The sequence below is a fragment of the Ambystoma mexicanum genome, chromosome 4q, assembly GCF_040938575.1.
Source record: "Ambystoma mexicanum isolate Mex_15411 chromosome 4q, UKY_AmexF1_1, whole genome shotgun sequence".
NCBI lineage: Eukaryota > Metazoa > Chordata > Amphibia > Caudata > Ambystomatidae > Ambystoma > Ambystoma mexicanum.
Window position 1 is genome coordinate 944,816,277 of NC_090928.1, and position 14,611 is coordinate 944,830,887.

Consider the following 14,611-nt stretch of genomic DNA (forward strand, 5'->3'; position numbering starts at 1 on the left):
CTTCTTGGCCAGGGAGACTACATCGGTCTCCAGAGGAATCCCCGTTTTGGCAGAGGGGCGTTGCGTGAGTACTTCAGCCAGAACCCCCTCTGCCGGCTGCTCAACCTCGGGTTGGGGTAGGCCCAAGTACTCCGCTAGGCCAGCAAGACGTTCGCGGAAGGCTTTGGCTGAAGATGGCGTGTCCGGATCCTCCTCCTCATCCATGTCCTGTGGAGGTGGAGGAGTAGCTGGAGCCGGAGGCTGGGGCAAAGGGACCTCGGCTGGAGGCTGGTACGGAAACGCCTGAGGAGTCAGCTGGGGAGCTGGAGGCAGCGGCTGCACCAGGGCCGGGGGTGCCGGCGGAGGTGCTTGTGGTGCCGCTAGCATAGTCGGGAGGACTTCCCTGATGGCGTCCTTGAGGATAACCCCCACCCTAGGTGACTTCATGAGCCTGAGGAACCTCTCGAAGAACCCTTCTTCACTGGCCTGAGATGTGGTAGGGTTACTGATGGGGTAGCCGGGGGCTGCTGGAGCCGCTGTATACCCTGCGCGTATGGACACAGTGGGAAGCTACCCTGCACATAAGAAGGAAAGGCTGTAGGCCCCGTACCTGGTTGAGGCCAGTCCCACCTTGACAATCGTTCTTCGCCGAGCTCCTGGAATGGTGTAGGACGGGTGCCTCTGTATGGCGCAGCGGTCATCTTGACAAGCTGCCTGCCACGTGCCTTTGACGTGTTGCTCGGCTCGCTGGGCTCAGCCTCCTCCAGGATTCTTCTATGTGGATCACGAGGCCTACCCTGCTCCTCGGGCCTAGGCCTGGTAGGTGAGACACCGTCGACCCGGGAGTCGGTAGAGTGGCGTTTAGGTGCCCCCTCGGACGTATTGCTGGTACTAGGCCGTAGCCCCTTGGCCATATTGCCGGTACACAGGCGAAGCCCCCAAGATGACAATCTGGTACAAGTGCCTTCTGGTCCCTCAACACTGCCACCGGGAGGACCAAAGGATCCCTCGGCCCGAAGGCCGGTAGCTGCAGCAGCCTTGATGCACATGCTGGTACAAGGACCTGAACGGTCCATCCCGCACGCGAGAATCCTTGGAAAGGAGTCTCCTTTGTGGGGTGCAATAGAAAATAGCGGCCCTTCCTTGGGCCTGGCTCGGGGCTTCACAAAGTTCTTGAGGTCCTCTGGAGGCAACTTCTGGAAGAGCTCACTCCACGTGTTTGATTCAAATTTATATAGCGCACAACAGCCTGTGAGCATCGTGGCACTTCTTACAGGGCAGAGCTTAGTTACATAAAAAGATGTCAACATTTGTTACATAGTGTTTTACATTTGTGATACAGTATACATACAAAGATTACAATAGGCTATATTACATTTATATTACAGTATACAAGTAAGAGGGGCAAGACATGGTGACAGAGCTAGTTGAGGAAGGTGGTCTTGAGAGTATTGCGGAAGATAGAGATGGAGGGTTCTGCTCCGACGGTGGCAGGGAGTGAATTCCATAGTTTTGGCGCAATGTAAGAGAAGCCTAACCCACCTGCAGTATCTCTTAATGCGTGGTGTGTGTAGTTGGTTGGTGTACTGAGATCTTGTAGGGCGCGTGGAATCTGTTCTTGATATAGCTTCCGATAGGTATGTGGGAGCAGTGTTGTAGATGCAATTGTGAGTGATAGTGAGGATTTTGAGAGTAATGCAGTCTTTGACCTTTAGCCACTGTGCTGCATGTCTGACATGCGATATCTGGTCTCTTCTAGGGATGCTCAAGGCGGCTCTTAGGGCATTGTTTTGTGTAGTTTGTAGTCTGTGAATATTTTTGGAGGAGGTGCCAGCTAGGAGAGCGTTACAATAATCGAGTTTGGCGCCTATTGTTGCTCTGGCTATTGCTAGACAGTTGGGAGTGGACAGGTATGGTTTAATGGCGTTGATTGTTAGGGAGAATTCTCTGTTTAGGCTGAATTTCCTAGCCTAGTGAGCCCCCCAGCAGCTTTGCTGGATTTTTGGAGTTTATTTTTTTTCTCCTGCCAAGAGTGAGACTCTTTTACCCTCACTCTTGGACATGATTTGAGTGTGTTCCTTTGACTCTAGATGTGTTTAATGGGCTATGGGGTCTTTTACTCCATAGGGCTTCATGTGTTTTTGTGATGTGTGTTACACAGCACCCTCAGTGCAGTAACACAGGGATGTCATAGTGACCCCCCAGTATAGACTCCATACAGTGGGACTGACTACTGTCTCCCAGAGCATGTAAAGTCACCATTGACTTTACTAGTCTTGAATTCTGAACAGAACCAGTACAAACCATCATATTGTGGACATACTGGATGGGGCAATTCGATTGCCCCGGGGTCTGTTAGTCGAGGGGGCACGTCTCCATCCCCCCTGATCGAGTTTTGGCTGGTGGCAGTGGATACTACTTTTTATATTCAACCGCGAATATTTCTCTATGGGATTTTCCCATTGTTCGAGGCTACTATCTTTATTTAATTACGATAGCCTCGAACATACCGCCGGTTTATTTAATTATTATTAATTCTCCGGTTGGTATTTTTTGCCAAAACTCGGTTCTAAAATGGCGTTTGTGTTCTCTTCTGTGACTCCAACCCAAGTCGAGCCCTTTGTTCCACTTTTTGGCGGGCTTCTCCACAGAAGCCCTCCAAAGTGGTGCTACTCTGTCTGGGGTACTTAGGAGGGGTGGAAGGGGATTTAGGCACCCTTGGCTGAGTTGCCTAGGCAACTCAAGTCGCACTCCGTCCTGATTGGCCCAAGTGGTGAGCCGGCCAGCTCACCACTTAGCAAGTTTGAGTGACAGCTAGGCTGAGTGAATGGGGGTTTTCTGCATAAAAGCAAGGCTTTGGGGACTGGAACTTCAGAAGTTGCCACAGGACCTAAGAATCCGACGAGGGAGAAGCTGAGCCGACCTGCCACGACGACACCACCGGTGGAGCCCTGCTGGACCGTCTCACGACTTTTCCCAACGACAGAGGAGATCTCCCGCCGGAGAGTCTTCTTCCTTTGACTGGTGGGGATAACCAGTTTCGCCGTCTTTTCGCCTTCCCGACGCATCTCGTGGCCGCCTTGCCTGTGCCAAGCACCCCGGCAACCGGAATACCATGTTTTACCACGACCGCGAAATAAAGGGTAATACCTTTAACCGGAAAACTCCGCGGCTGGTTTCTTCCTTGGGGAAGCTGAAGGTGCAACGACCTTCAGCTTTCCTCCAAGTCGAGATCTTCTCTTCCCCTGGACGACGCCGGGACTTGCACCCGCTGCCAGGAACAACTGCCACCGCTGGAGGATCCTTCCCACTTAAGGTACCATGTTCCGCCTGGCTTCCCTTGCCACCGACTGTACGGGGTAGATTTAGCCCCCGGCTTTCGAACCTGGGTTAGCCTGGGACACCCTGGCTAAACTTTTCTGAGCCTCTCTAAACTCTTTTCGAAAACTCTGCAAGACTTTCAAAGCCTAGTGTAACTGTGTGATCTTGGGCGCATTTGTGCTCTGCTCTCGCTAAGAGTGGGCCCAGCCTATGGACTTTGGCACACAAGTGACTTTTGCTCTTCTGCCTTGCTAAAAGTGTTCCTAAATCTTAGAGTGGTGCATCTTTCCATATTCTGTCTTTTTCCCTCCCTTCTTCATGAACTTATTGGAGTGCCATCTATAGTTAAGCGCTCACCTCTGTCTGGAAATAAGTGGTGTTAACTAAGACTTATCTGATAAGGAATAAGGGTTGTATATATTATAATAGTAACTGTGTTTAGAGTGTTTTACCATAAGGGTGCTGGAGTGTTTCAAACAGTGTGTTTTTAAATAAATAATTATATACTTTGATACCAAAGCTCTGGTCAGTGTTTGCTTGTATTATTGTATCTGAGTGCCTATTGTGTATACTTTGCATACTGCCTAACTTTTCTTGAGGGAAGTCTGACTGCTCAGCCACAGCTACCAGGTAAATCTGGGTGGTATAGACTGCTACCAAGTGGGTTTACTGCTAACACCTGTAGTCCTAAATCTTTTGCAGTGTTCCCAAAGGGAACTGCACAGGTTTCTGCCTAACATTGATAAGTTTGGTGCTGTAAACTGATGCCGAGGCTATGGCGCTGACTTGTTTGCTCATTGATAAGTTTGCATGAATGTGTACGCCTAAAGTCTTTACGGAGGATGAGACAGTGATGGTAGAGTTGTCTATGTTGAAATTGGCGTACTCGGGGCTTAGCTTAGCTATAGTGTTTTTCTGACCGAGGATAAGTATTTCAGTCTTATCCCTATTGAGACAAAGGCAATTGATCGCCATCTAAGCTTGGATTGTAGCATAGATATTGTGAAGGGTCATGGCATCTTGGTGGTAGAGGCCGGATAGTGGTAAGAGTACTTGAGTGTCGTCTGCATAGTTGGTATATGCCACACCCATAGAGTCAAGTAGGTCGAATAGGGGTTTTGTGAAAAGTTTGTAAAGAGTGGGAGCTGTACATGATCCTTGGGGGACACCGCAGTTTATGGTGGCGGGGTCGGCATTGGCTATGTTAGAGATGACCTTCATGGCTCTGCCTTCAAGGAAGGACGTGTTCCATGCTGCTGCTTGATTAGAGAAGTGAGCTGCTTGAGTGAGATGGGTAGTTAGTGTTTTGTGATCTACCGGATCAAAAGCTGCTGATAGATCGAGAAGGATTAGCAGGGCAGGTTTACCTTCATCCAAGATCTGTGATATTTGATTTTTTAGGTCTAACAAGGCGGATTCTGTTCCGTGACCGATACGGAAGCCAGATTGCCTTTTGCCTAGTATGGAGTTTGTTTCTATGTAAGATTGGATCTGGTTATGAGCTGCCTTATCCAGGATTTTCAGAAGGAAAGGAACTGTTGTTATAGGCCTATAGTTATTGGGATGCGCTGGGTCGAGTGTGGCTTTTTTTAGAAGGGGGCGAACCCAGGCTTGTTTTAGGCTGTTTGGTACAGATCTTGTTTTGAAAGATGCGTTAATGAACGCAGTGTTCCCTGATGGGTCGTTCTCACATTCTTTGATGATTTTAGGGGGGCAGATGGATGGTTTGAGGTTTTTTGATGAGTTCAAGGACCTCGGATTCGGTAATGCCGCTGAAAGTGAATTGGGCAGGTTTGTTTTTACTATTATTAACTTGTGTTGGGGGGTTAGGCTTATGGTTCGGGAGAGCTTTGCAGTGGTTGTGAATTTTATTTTGGAGGTGGTTAATTTTGTTGAGCATGGCGGACCGGATGCTAGCACACCAAGCCTTGTCTTTAATTATCTCATCTGTGGTAGCCGGGGGTGTGACTAGTTCATTAAAGATTGTGAATATCTCTTTGGCTTGCGAGTTAGCCTTTGAAATCCTCTCGTTAAGGGAGTTGGATTTTGCTGCCATGATGGCTTTTTTATATTGGAGAGCTATCTGTTTGAAGAGGCTCTTATTAAGTTCACTAGGATCTGCTTGCCAATTTTTTTGTGACTGGCGCTTTTGTGCACGGAGCGTTTGGAATTCGTCTGAGAACCAAGAGTTACAATGAAATGATTTTTTTTCTTTCTTGCTTTCAAGTGGGGCTATCAAGTTTATGGCATTGGTAAGCATGTCATTAAAGATGGCTGATAGCACGTTAGGATCCCGAGAGAAGGGTGGAGCTAGGCAAGGGTTTTTTGAGGTATGGTTGTAACGCTCACCTGGTATCCACGGGGACGTCACTCAGCCTGTTCTGACCTCTTACGACCTCAAACCCTTCCCTGGAGGATATTCGACTGGAGACTGGGCCTGAAACACAGGATTGGTAGAGTTTCACTCCCTATTGTCTCTGTGTGCTTGAACCCCTTCTTCCCCGGGGTCCAACCCCTTCCCTTTGATCCACAGCTCACCTTGTTTTCTTGGAAAGTGATAGTGTGCTCTGCGTCCTGCTTTCAGCGCAGGGGCGCATTGATTGATTGATGCGGGCTCGTTGCTGCCTAGTTACTTCACTGGCAAGAGTCCGACAGGTAAGTATAATGAGTCTTTTGAACAGTTCTCCAACTTCGTTCCTTTCCTTCCTTAGATGATGGCCGGTGTCCGGGGATGGCGGCGTGCTGCTGAGATGAGTAGCGCCGAAGGTGAGTGAGCGCGATGCACCCCTTTCGTATTTGCATTGAACTGAGTTATTTTTCTGTGTCTTTTAGGTGCTGCGATGTTTTCAGCGTGGATGCTGGTTATGAAGAACAAATGCGGTGGGGAAGCGCGGTATGCATCCCCTCTAGATGTTTCCACGCTAACCTGGAGTGTCTTTTCCCTCTTGCAGATGGATGAGAAGTTCCGGAGACAGAGTTTCCCCAGAGTGGCTGGGATTCAGGTAAGCGTTTGAAGCTTGTACAGTATTTAAAAATAAGCGAAGATTTGCAGAATTCTTACTAATGCTTTTTTTCTGTTCTTTTCCCTTTTCCTTAGGAAGCGGCGTGCCGGGACGGGAATGACACCGCCGAAGATGCCCGCAGAACTGAAGGAGCGATGAATGATGGGCAGAAGCGCCGCAAGGTAAGGCTGTTCCTAACGGTGTTCTTGTTCTTGCAGGAGCTGAGCGCAGAAGAAAGATGCAGGCCTACTGGAGACCGATCCGAACACAGCGAGTGTCACGCTGCAGGTGCAGAAAACGCAAAGCATGTTTCTCAACCTGGGTGTGGCTTAAATAGTCTCTGGGTATCCCAGGTGTCTCTGGGCTCAACCACACCCAAAAGACTAGACTGCACATGCAGTTCTGGGAACCGAAATATGTGGGGGCATCCATCTTGTCCCCATCAATGCACTACAAGTCCAATCCCCAATGTTATCCTATGGGAGTGAGCGAGTCTGGTGCCACAAGCGCCAAGTCTGACTCCAAGTGGGTCTCTGGAGGGATGGAGAGGCCCGTGAGGGCCATGTAGGTGATCGTGGCCTGGCTCCAGCCTGACATCTTGGAGGGCTGGGGACATGAGGGGCAGGAATCATGACAATGGTCGGAGGTTGTTAGTATTACGTTTTTTAGAGCTTCTTGTTGTAGCAGATGGCGCGTGGGTGAGAGATTTGTGGCTAGGGGTTGAGGGGAAAAGGAATTCAATGCAAGTGTGATCTGTCCGAGGAAAGGCAGTGTATGATATAATGGTAGTTGCACAGTTGTGGTCCATGACCCAGTCGAGGGTGCGGCCCTTTGAGTGGGTGGGGGCGAGTACTCCTTGGGAGAAACCTAGGTCTGCTAGTTCTTTTGCTAGGGATGCAGCAGATTTATCTTTCGGGTCATTATAACCTAAGTTTAGGTCTCCAAGTAGAAGGATTTTGGAGGATTTTCTGATGTTGTTACTGAGACGGTGAGAGTGGTGCTCTTGGAAGTCTGCTGGGAGTCCTGGAGGGCTGTAGAGGGTGTGTATATTGATTGAGTTATTGGGAGAGAGCGTGAGCTTGGCTGAGAGGATGTCATTGTTTCCATTCCATGTATTGTGGTCTAGTAACCTGATGGATAATGTGTCTTTGTTAATAAGGGCGACTCCTCCTCCAGTCCTATCAGATCTGTTTTACCTCAAGATGACGTAGCCTGGGGGTAGGACAAGAGCGATAGATGGGCAGGAGGCGTCATTAAGCCAAGTTTCAGTGATGCTTAGTGGGTCAAGATAATGGGTGAATAGGAGGTCACTTATCTCTAGGGCATGTGCAGGTAAGAAGCGTATGTTCACCAGTGCACATTTGAGTGGAGGGTAATGTTCGCTTTCATGTTTTTTCCTGTTAAGGTGAGAAGTTGTGTGTTTGCGTTCGAGCAGCTAGTGGAAGAGGAAGGTGTGAAGTAAGGCCAGTAGTAGAGAGAGGGGTTGTCTGTGTCGGCTTAACTAACGGTGGCAGATCATTAGAAGGTCACAGAGTTAACATATTCAACCGTGCCTAAATTCGATTTTCAAGCTGGGGGCGTGAGGTGCTAAGTAGTAGTGGTCATAGATACAGTTACGCATAAAAAGCAATGCCTAGGTAGTAGTGGTCATAGGCACAGTTAAGCATAAACAGCAATGCCTAAATTCGATTTTCAGCTAGGGGCGTGAAATGCATTTCAGGCTAGGCTGGCGAGGCACAGTAGAGTTTAGTAGCAGCAGGTGGTAGAGGCACGGCAAGGCACAGTAGAGTTTAGTAGCAGCAGGTGGTAGAGTTTCCACATATTATAGACAGGCGATTTAGAGATTGTGCATATCAGAATATGGGGGGTGAGGTGGGAGCAGGCACCGGTAGACGGTGCAGTAGATAAGCTTTAGATAGGTGGCTTAGAGGAGTGTTCACTGAGAATGGGGTAGGTGGGTAATGTGTAGACCTCAGTGAAAAAGTACCTTTAGATGTATCGTCATTAAGAAGGAGTCTGTTGTGCAGAGTGTCCGGCTGGAAAGGCTTGGACAGGCGAGTGGCCTTAGTGCAGGCCTTTGTGCATTGGCCGGCTACACCTGCCGGCTAGTGTATTGGCTGTTAATGTAGCCAATAGGTGAGCTCACAGCCACAGGTCTGGAGTGGGGAGGGCTGGCGAGTTAACCCAGATGGGCGGCCATGTTGGAGTGTTGCCGACGCATATCCAGGTGGATGGGCTTAATGATGCCACGCGGTGTGGCATCTGCTCAGGCAGTGGACAGAGGATTTTCCTGCAGTCATGCAGGCGAGCGTATTTAAATAAGCGCTTTTGCGAAATTGTTAGATTATGCAATAAAAATGGTTTAGGGCCAGCGGACCTACCTCAAGAAGAGTGGGGGGAAGCTCCGGCTTCTCACCCGCGCGTTGCACTGCTCCAGCAGTGTTTGGAGGGGCTCCTGCTCCTCCCGATCGGGGAGACGTAGTGGATACAGGCAGGGACAGACGAGTGGCCTTAGTGCAGGCCTTTGTGCATTGGCCGGCTACGCCTTCCAGCTAGTGTATTGGCTGGATAGTCTGTTCTTCAGCGCTTTCGATGACAGCGAGCCACACACTGTACAAGCTTGCCAACCGTGGCTTGGGCCAAGGCAACGTAGGCAGAGGGCATGGGGGTCTGAAGTTGGGAAGAGCCTGTTGCAGGATGGACACCTGCGACATGCGCCGGGGAGGACCTGAGAACACAGAGAGAAGAAGTATCTGCACATGGAATTACATGGCCGAAGCCAAACCTAGGAGCGCTTTTGAATTCAGCCTGTTCCCGTCTGTGCGGAAAAGGGGACTGAGGTATGGCGCCGGAGGGCGGAGTCAGGGCAGCACATGCTGTCTGTGCCGCACCCCTGCGCGCCTCTAAATTTAAAGGGGAAGAAGATTTTTTTCAGGTGAAAAAGGTTCCGTCTCCCGTCCCTTGGAAGGGACGCCCATGCAGTATGGAGGAAAGGGGACGGGACGTAAGAGTACAATGGCGAAAGGCAGGAGCCCTGTGGTATACCACAGGTAAGAGAGGTTGGCAGGGATTATGCATCATCTCTGAAAATATTTGCCAGTCTTGGGCCCAGGAAAGATTTAAACCATTTTGCAGCACTATTAGAGCACTATTAAAGCACTTTCCTATCCCGACCAACCTGTCCGTTAAGGGATAGTGATTAACCAAATCAAAAGGGGCAGACTGGTTGATTTTTACAATCTTCGATTTTACATCTACAAGGGCAGTCTCTGTATCGTGCTTTGATTGAAAGCCTGATTGTCCGATGGCAAGAATTCCTTGTTGTTCAGCAAAGTCCTGGTATTGGCAGCAAGCCACTTTATCCAGGATTTTTAGCATAAAAGGCACAATAGTTACTGGAGAAAACAGAAAAGCAGTGATCTGCTAGAGGTACTGACTCTATAGCACCTTTCTCCTGCTGGAGTAGCGGGTCCTGAGATTTTGGTGTCAGGATGGGAGGAGGAGAACCAGTGGGTAGGGGGTGTCTGTTAAATGTAAGACAGTATCCTTGTGAGACAACCTGTCTTACCCACGGCATCAGTAGAATATTTTACCATTCCATGTAATGTTGAGTCAGATGCCCACCCCACCCCACTGGAAACGTGTTTGAGGGGTGAGATTAGAGAGGTTTTGGTAGTGGTAGTAGAGTACTAAGTTGTCTTTCCACCTCAAACCCTTGAAGATCTAGGGAATCTCCTTTCCATTGCGGTAGATTGACCTCTTCCTCTCTGGCACAAGGAGCTGCAGTAACAAAAAGCCTTCAGTTTCCCATGGTTTGCTAGCAAACTGAGGCACTCTGGTACTTTGCCACTGCCTTAGAGGACTGTAGCTTTTGCGGTGATCGGTTTTGGAGCAAAATAGGAGATGCCCATTGAAAGGCATATCCAGCAACCTGGCTTGTACATCTTGCGCAAATCCACTTTTTCTTAGCCATAAAAACACCTTAACATCCAAGCAGGTGCCCAGTGTTGGGGAGAATTCTCATCTATGGCTAATTTCCCTCACCGAGTGAATCTCCCAGCAGCTTTGCTGGATTTTTGGAGTTTATTTTTTCCACTTGGTAAGAGTGTGAGCCTTTTTCCCACTCTTACCTGTGTTTTGCCATGTGTATTCTTACTGTTTGTGTGATAGTGGGCTCTGGAGGACACCACTCAATGAGACACACTTTTTGTGTGTGTTACACAGCACCTTCAGTGCAGTGACACAGGGTTGTCTTTGAGATTTCCCCCTTGCTCAATTTTTCTGGTGCTGACTACTGTCCCCCAGAAAACAGGTAAAGTTGTCATTTACTTTACATAGTCATTTAAAACTACAGACCCAGTACACCCCATCCTACATGGAGTACTGGAAAGGGTTAACTCCTATCCCTTTTTGTCTGTGCCTCTCTGAGCATTGTTTTGCTCTTTTAACATTTAGACTTGGCTGGTGGCAGTGGTATCTACCCTAACTTTTCTACCGCGATTATATTATATAAACGTGGTACTGTTCCAGGCTATCATAGTATCCTCGAACATAAACCCGCTTGACCAAATACTCTTGCTTTTGGCACCAGTCGGGTTTATTCGCCATTTCTTTTTGTTAAAGTCCTTCTTGTGTTACTTTGGTTTGCCTTCTTTGTTCACCATCTTTTGGCGGGCTTCTCTCAAGAAGCCCTCCTTCTGGCGCCTGGGTATCTAGGTGGGCTGTATGTGAGGGAGGGGGTAGTCACCCCCTGCACAGGGTATCCTAGGCAACCCAAGTCACACTTTGTCATGATTGGCTATGGTGGTTGTCCGGCCCGGACAACCCCCCTGCTGGGTGATTGACAGCCAGGCTTGTGAATTGGGGATTTTCGCATAGAAGGCAGGACTCTTGGGCTAGAAGTCAGAGTCGCCACTGGTACTGCAAGGGACTGAAGAGAAGAGGAGAAGACGACGGCTGCTGCAACTACCGAGTCCCGGTGGAGCCCTACTGCAGTCCTGAGCAATCTACCCTTCGACAAGAGAAGATCCAGTCCGGAGTCTTCTTCCCTTGCGCCTGGTGGGATTAACCAGCTCATCTTCCACAGCCAGAGGATCCTCTTCGTGGTCGAAATCGCTGCACACTGCTTTAGTGATCCGGATAGCCATCTGTAGAGCCTCTCCTGTTTTAAAGGAGCGCACCTTTTATTCCCTGTCGCTGCTGCTGGCTTCATCGCTGGGCAGTGCAGATCACTCCAGACGTCGTCCTTGTCTCCACGACTGAAGCTCCAGGAATCGTGAGTCTGCAGGAAACTACCAGGAACAACTGCCGTGGCACCAGCTTCTTCAAAGAATAAGGTACTGTGCCCAGCTTCAAGGTACTAGGGTGAACCCCTTTCTCCTCATCCAAGGATTGCCCTCGTCTTCCTTTCCTCTTATAACTTTTGCTTCCTCTATTGACAATATCCAAGTACTCCTGGCAAACTTGAATCGTGAACTATCTGACTGTGGGATCCTCGACAACAGAACCCGGTTACACTCGACACTGGTGCAGGCCTATTGCCTTTTATCTTCTGGTCAGAAAGTGTTCTCCGATTCTGTCTGCATTGACAAAAGTATTGACTATGATTTTTGCCCCCAACTCTCTTTTGTTAACTCAGGTGCTAAGTGTGTTTTAACTCTGGTAACGTTAATTCCCGCGGGTACACGTACCTTTAGTAAGACCGAACTGTCATTATTGTCAAAAAGTGATCGAATATGTATTCCTGGTAACGCCGTTTGTTTCATAACACCTGTTTGTCAAATCCTAAGGCACTTACCTTGAGTTGTTGTACACAAAGAGAATTGGTTGTGTGTAGTGTATTTGAAGTGTGGTTTTAATTTAATAGAAGTGAAGTGTTTTGTGAACAGATGGTTTAAAATAAATGTACTTTTACTTTTCAACCAAAAACCTTGAGTCAGTGTTTGCTTGAGTCACAGTAATTGTGGTCCTTTGTGTAATCTCTACTACTGCTCATTTGCTCTTGAGATAAGTCTGGCTGTTCCGCTACTGCTACCACTTTAAAAGTGTAGTACAGGCGTGTACCAAAGGTGAACTTGTATTACCACTTGTAGTCTTAATTGTGTGTAGTGGTCCCTAAGGGCACTGCACAGGATTCTGCCTAACACCCATCACCCTATGTAGACAGTCAGACGTGTCTAAGCCACATTGTAGGGACTGGAACATTGCTTCCTTTCCATCAGAGACAATGCTCAGGAATCAGTCTCTCTTTTCCCCTTCTGGGATGTTCGCTGCAGCTTGTTCAATGACTGCCGACAAGGAATGGGTATATTCGGCTAAGTCACAGGAGTTGTTTACTACCTTCAGTGGCATGTTCCTAAAGCAAAAACCTTCTTTGCTGAGGCATCTACCCTTTTATCATGTCTGTCTGGGGGCAGAGACGGGTATGCTGACGACTTAGCCCCTGAAGTGGCAGCCTGGCCTACCAGGCTCTCGTGGCTGGGTGCTTCATCTGGAAATCAAGGTGTCGAGGATGGCCTGTTATTCTTTGTGAGATCCCTTCTTACTGCTGGCGCTAAGTAGGGCTTCTGCCATAGATCTAAAGGATAGTCTTTTAGGGCTGTACAAAAGGGGAAAACTGGTTCCCTTACTGGGCCCCTGTCCAGAATAAATCATTATGTCTGACTTTTGGTCAGGGATCCCCAACCCAGGCCCTCAGTTACCTTCTGCATGCCTGACCTGTATGTCGCATTAGGGTGTGCATGGGGGTCCTGCTGGTAAAGATCAACTTCAAGGGACATGTTTCGTCCACCTGCCACCTAGATAAAAGCAGCTCAATCTTGTATCATAGCATTCTCTAAGAAGAATTCCTCAGGAGGATTAGCTAGCTACATGGCTTCCAACCGGAAAGGGATTTCATCCCAATCATCCAAAATTCTCTCAAAGGAAGAAATGAAAACCACCCCTCTACCTCAAAGCATATTGTGGCATCAAAGGGTTTTCGAGCTTCAATGCCGATGGGCCTCTTGAAGTAGGCATCAGTGTGTTGTTGAAGAGCGCTGAGATGGACAAGTCAGTCGAGGACGATGGGGGTCTTAGAAGGCTTCTGCGGCTTCTTGCTCAGCCCTTAAATCACACTAGAAGAGCTCTTATCAAAGTCCCTGCTAGCTTTGATATGCGTAGTGGGCTCTGACCTCTTTTTTCATTCTCAACTCCGAAGAGGAGGTTGATGGGCCAGCTTTCTCAAAGACTTTGAGCATTTTTTGCCTGAACGGTGTGCACTGCTGCGATGAAGTGGATTTTGACAGGAACCTTACCCTGCCTTTCCGGCAAGGAATCTAAAGAGGAGCATCTTCTCTTTCTCATCTTCAACTTTTTGGAGGAAGAAAATGAGTGATGAGAATCACTCCAGGAATGCAACCTTTTGTGTTTTCTCAATTGTATTTTGAACTTCTGAGACAATCGACTGGTTGACTATCACTTTCCCCTTGGAAGGTTGCACATTCGAGTGTGTGGCGCTCAGTGTCTTAGAGGAATATCTCCTGAGCTTCAATTTCTGTTGGATTTCCTTCAAAGCCTTCGGCGTCATAGATTGGCAAAAGCTGCAGTCAGCTGTTTCGTGATTGACGCAGAGATGCCACAAGCACATTTTCTGAGGATCAGTGGTTGACGTTTCAGGTCACAATCCTCAACGCTTGAAGCCAAGGGTTTTGGCATCGAAATTTCAACTGAGAAAAATTAGGAGTACTTCAAAAAATGTTACGTTTCTGAGCTGCAAAGTGTTCCGTGCATGCTGAGCATGTGGAAAAAGGAATTGAGGACGCAGTGGCGGCTATTTGTGTCATCACGTCTGGTCCAGAGGAGTGCTGAGGGGGCTCTCAATGCCAAAGCCAGACAGTGCCCCTCTAATGGTGAAAATGTTATAAGTTTTGCTGCTGCTGCAGAATACATCTAAGATGAGGAATTTGTGGGGCAACCCAATCCATTCGAAGATCTCACACTTTCTGATGGAAGTGAATAGATCTACCTGCGGGGTGTTAGGCAGAATTATATGCAGTACCCTTTGGGAACACCACACACAATGAAGACTACAAGTGACAGTACAATTTCACCTTTGGTACAAGCCTGTACTACACAGTTAAAGTGGCAGCAGTGGCTGAGCAGCCAGACTTATCTCAAGAGTAAGTGAGCAGTATCAAATAGTTACACAAAGGACAGCAATTACTTTGATTCAGGCAAACACTGACTCAAGGTTTTCAAGTAAAAGAATATACATTTATTTCACTCTTCAGTTGTATAACATTACACTATTATAAGCAGTCTAAAAATCA

The 14,611-nt window shown here is 48.3% G+C and overlaps 1 protein-coding gene across 3 annotated transcripts in view; it reads right to left on the reverse strand.

The window, feature by feature from the left end:
* UBR2 (ubiquitin protein ligase E3 component n-recognin 2) overlaps window positions 1-14,611 on the reverse strand; it is a 2,523,611-nt gene that overhangs the window by 155,597 nt on the left and 2,353,403 nt on the right. The gene's annotated exons all lie outside the window — the stretch shown is intronic.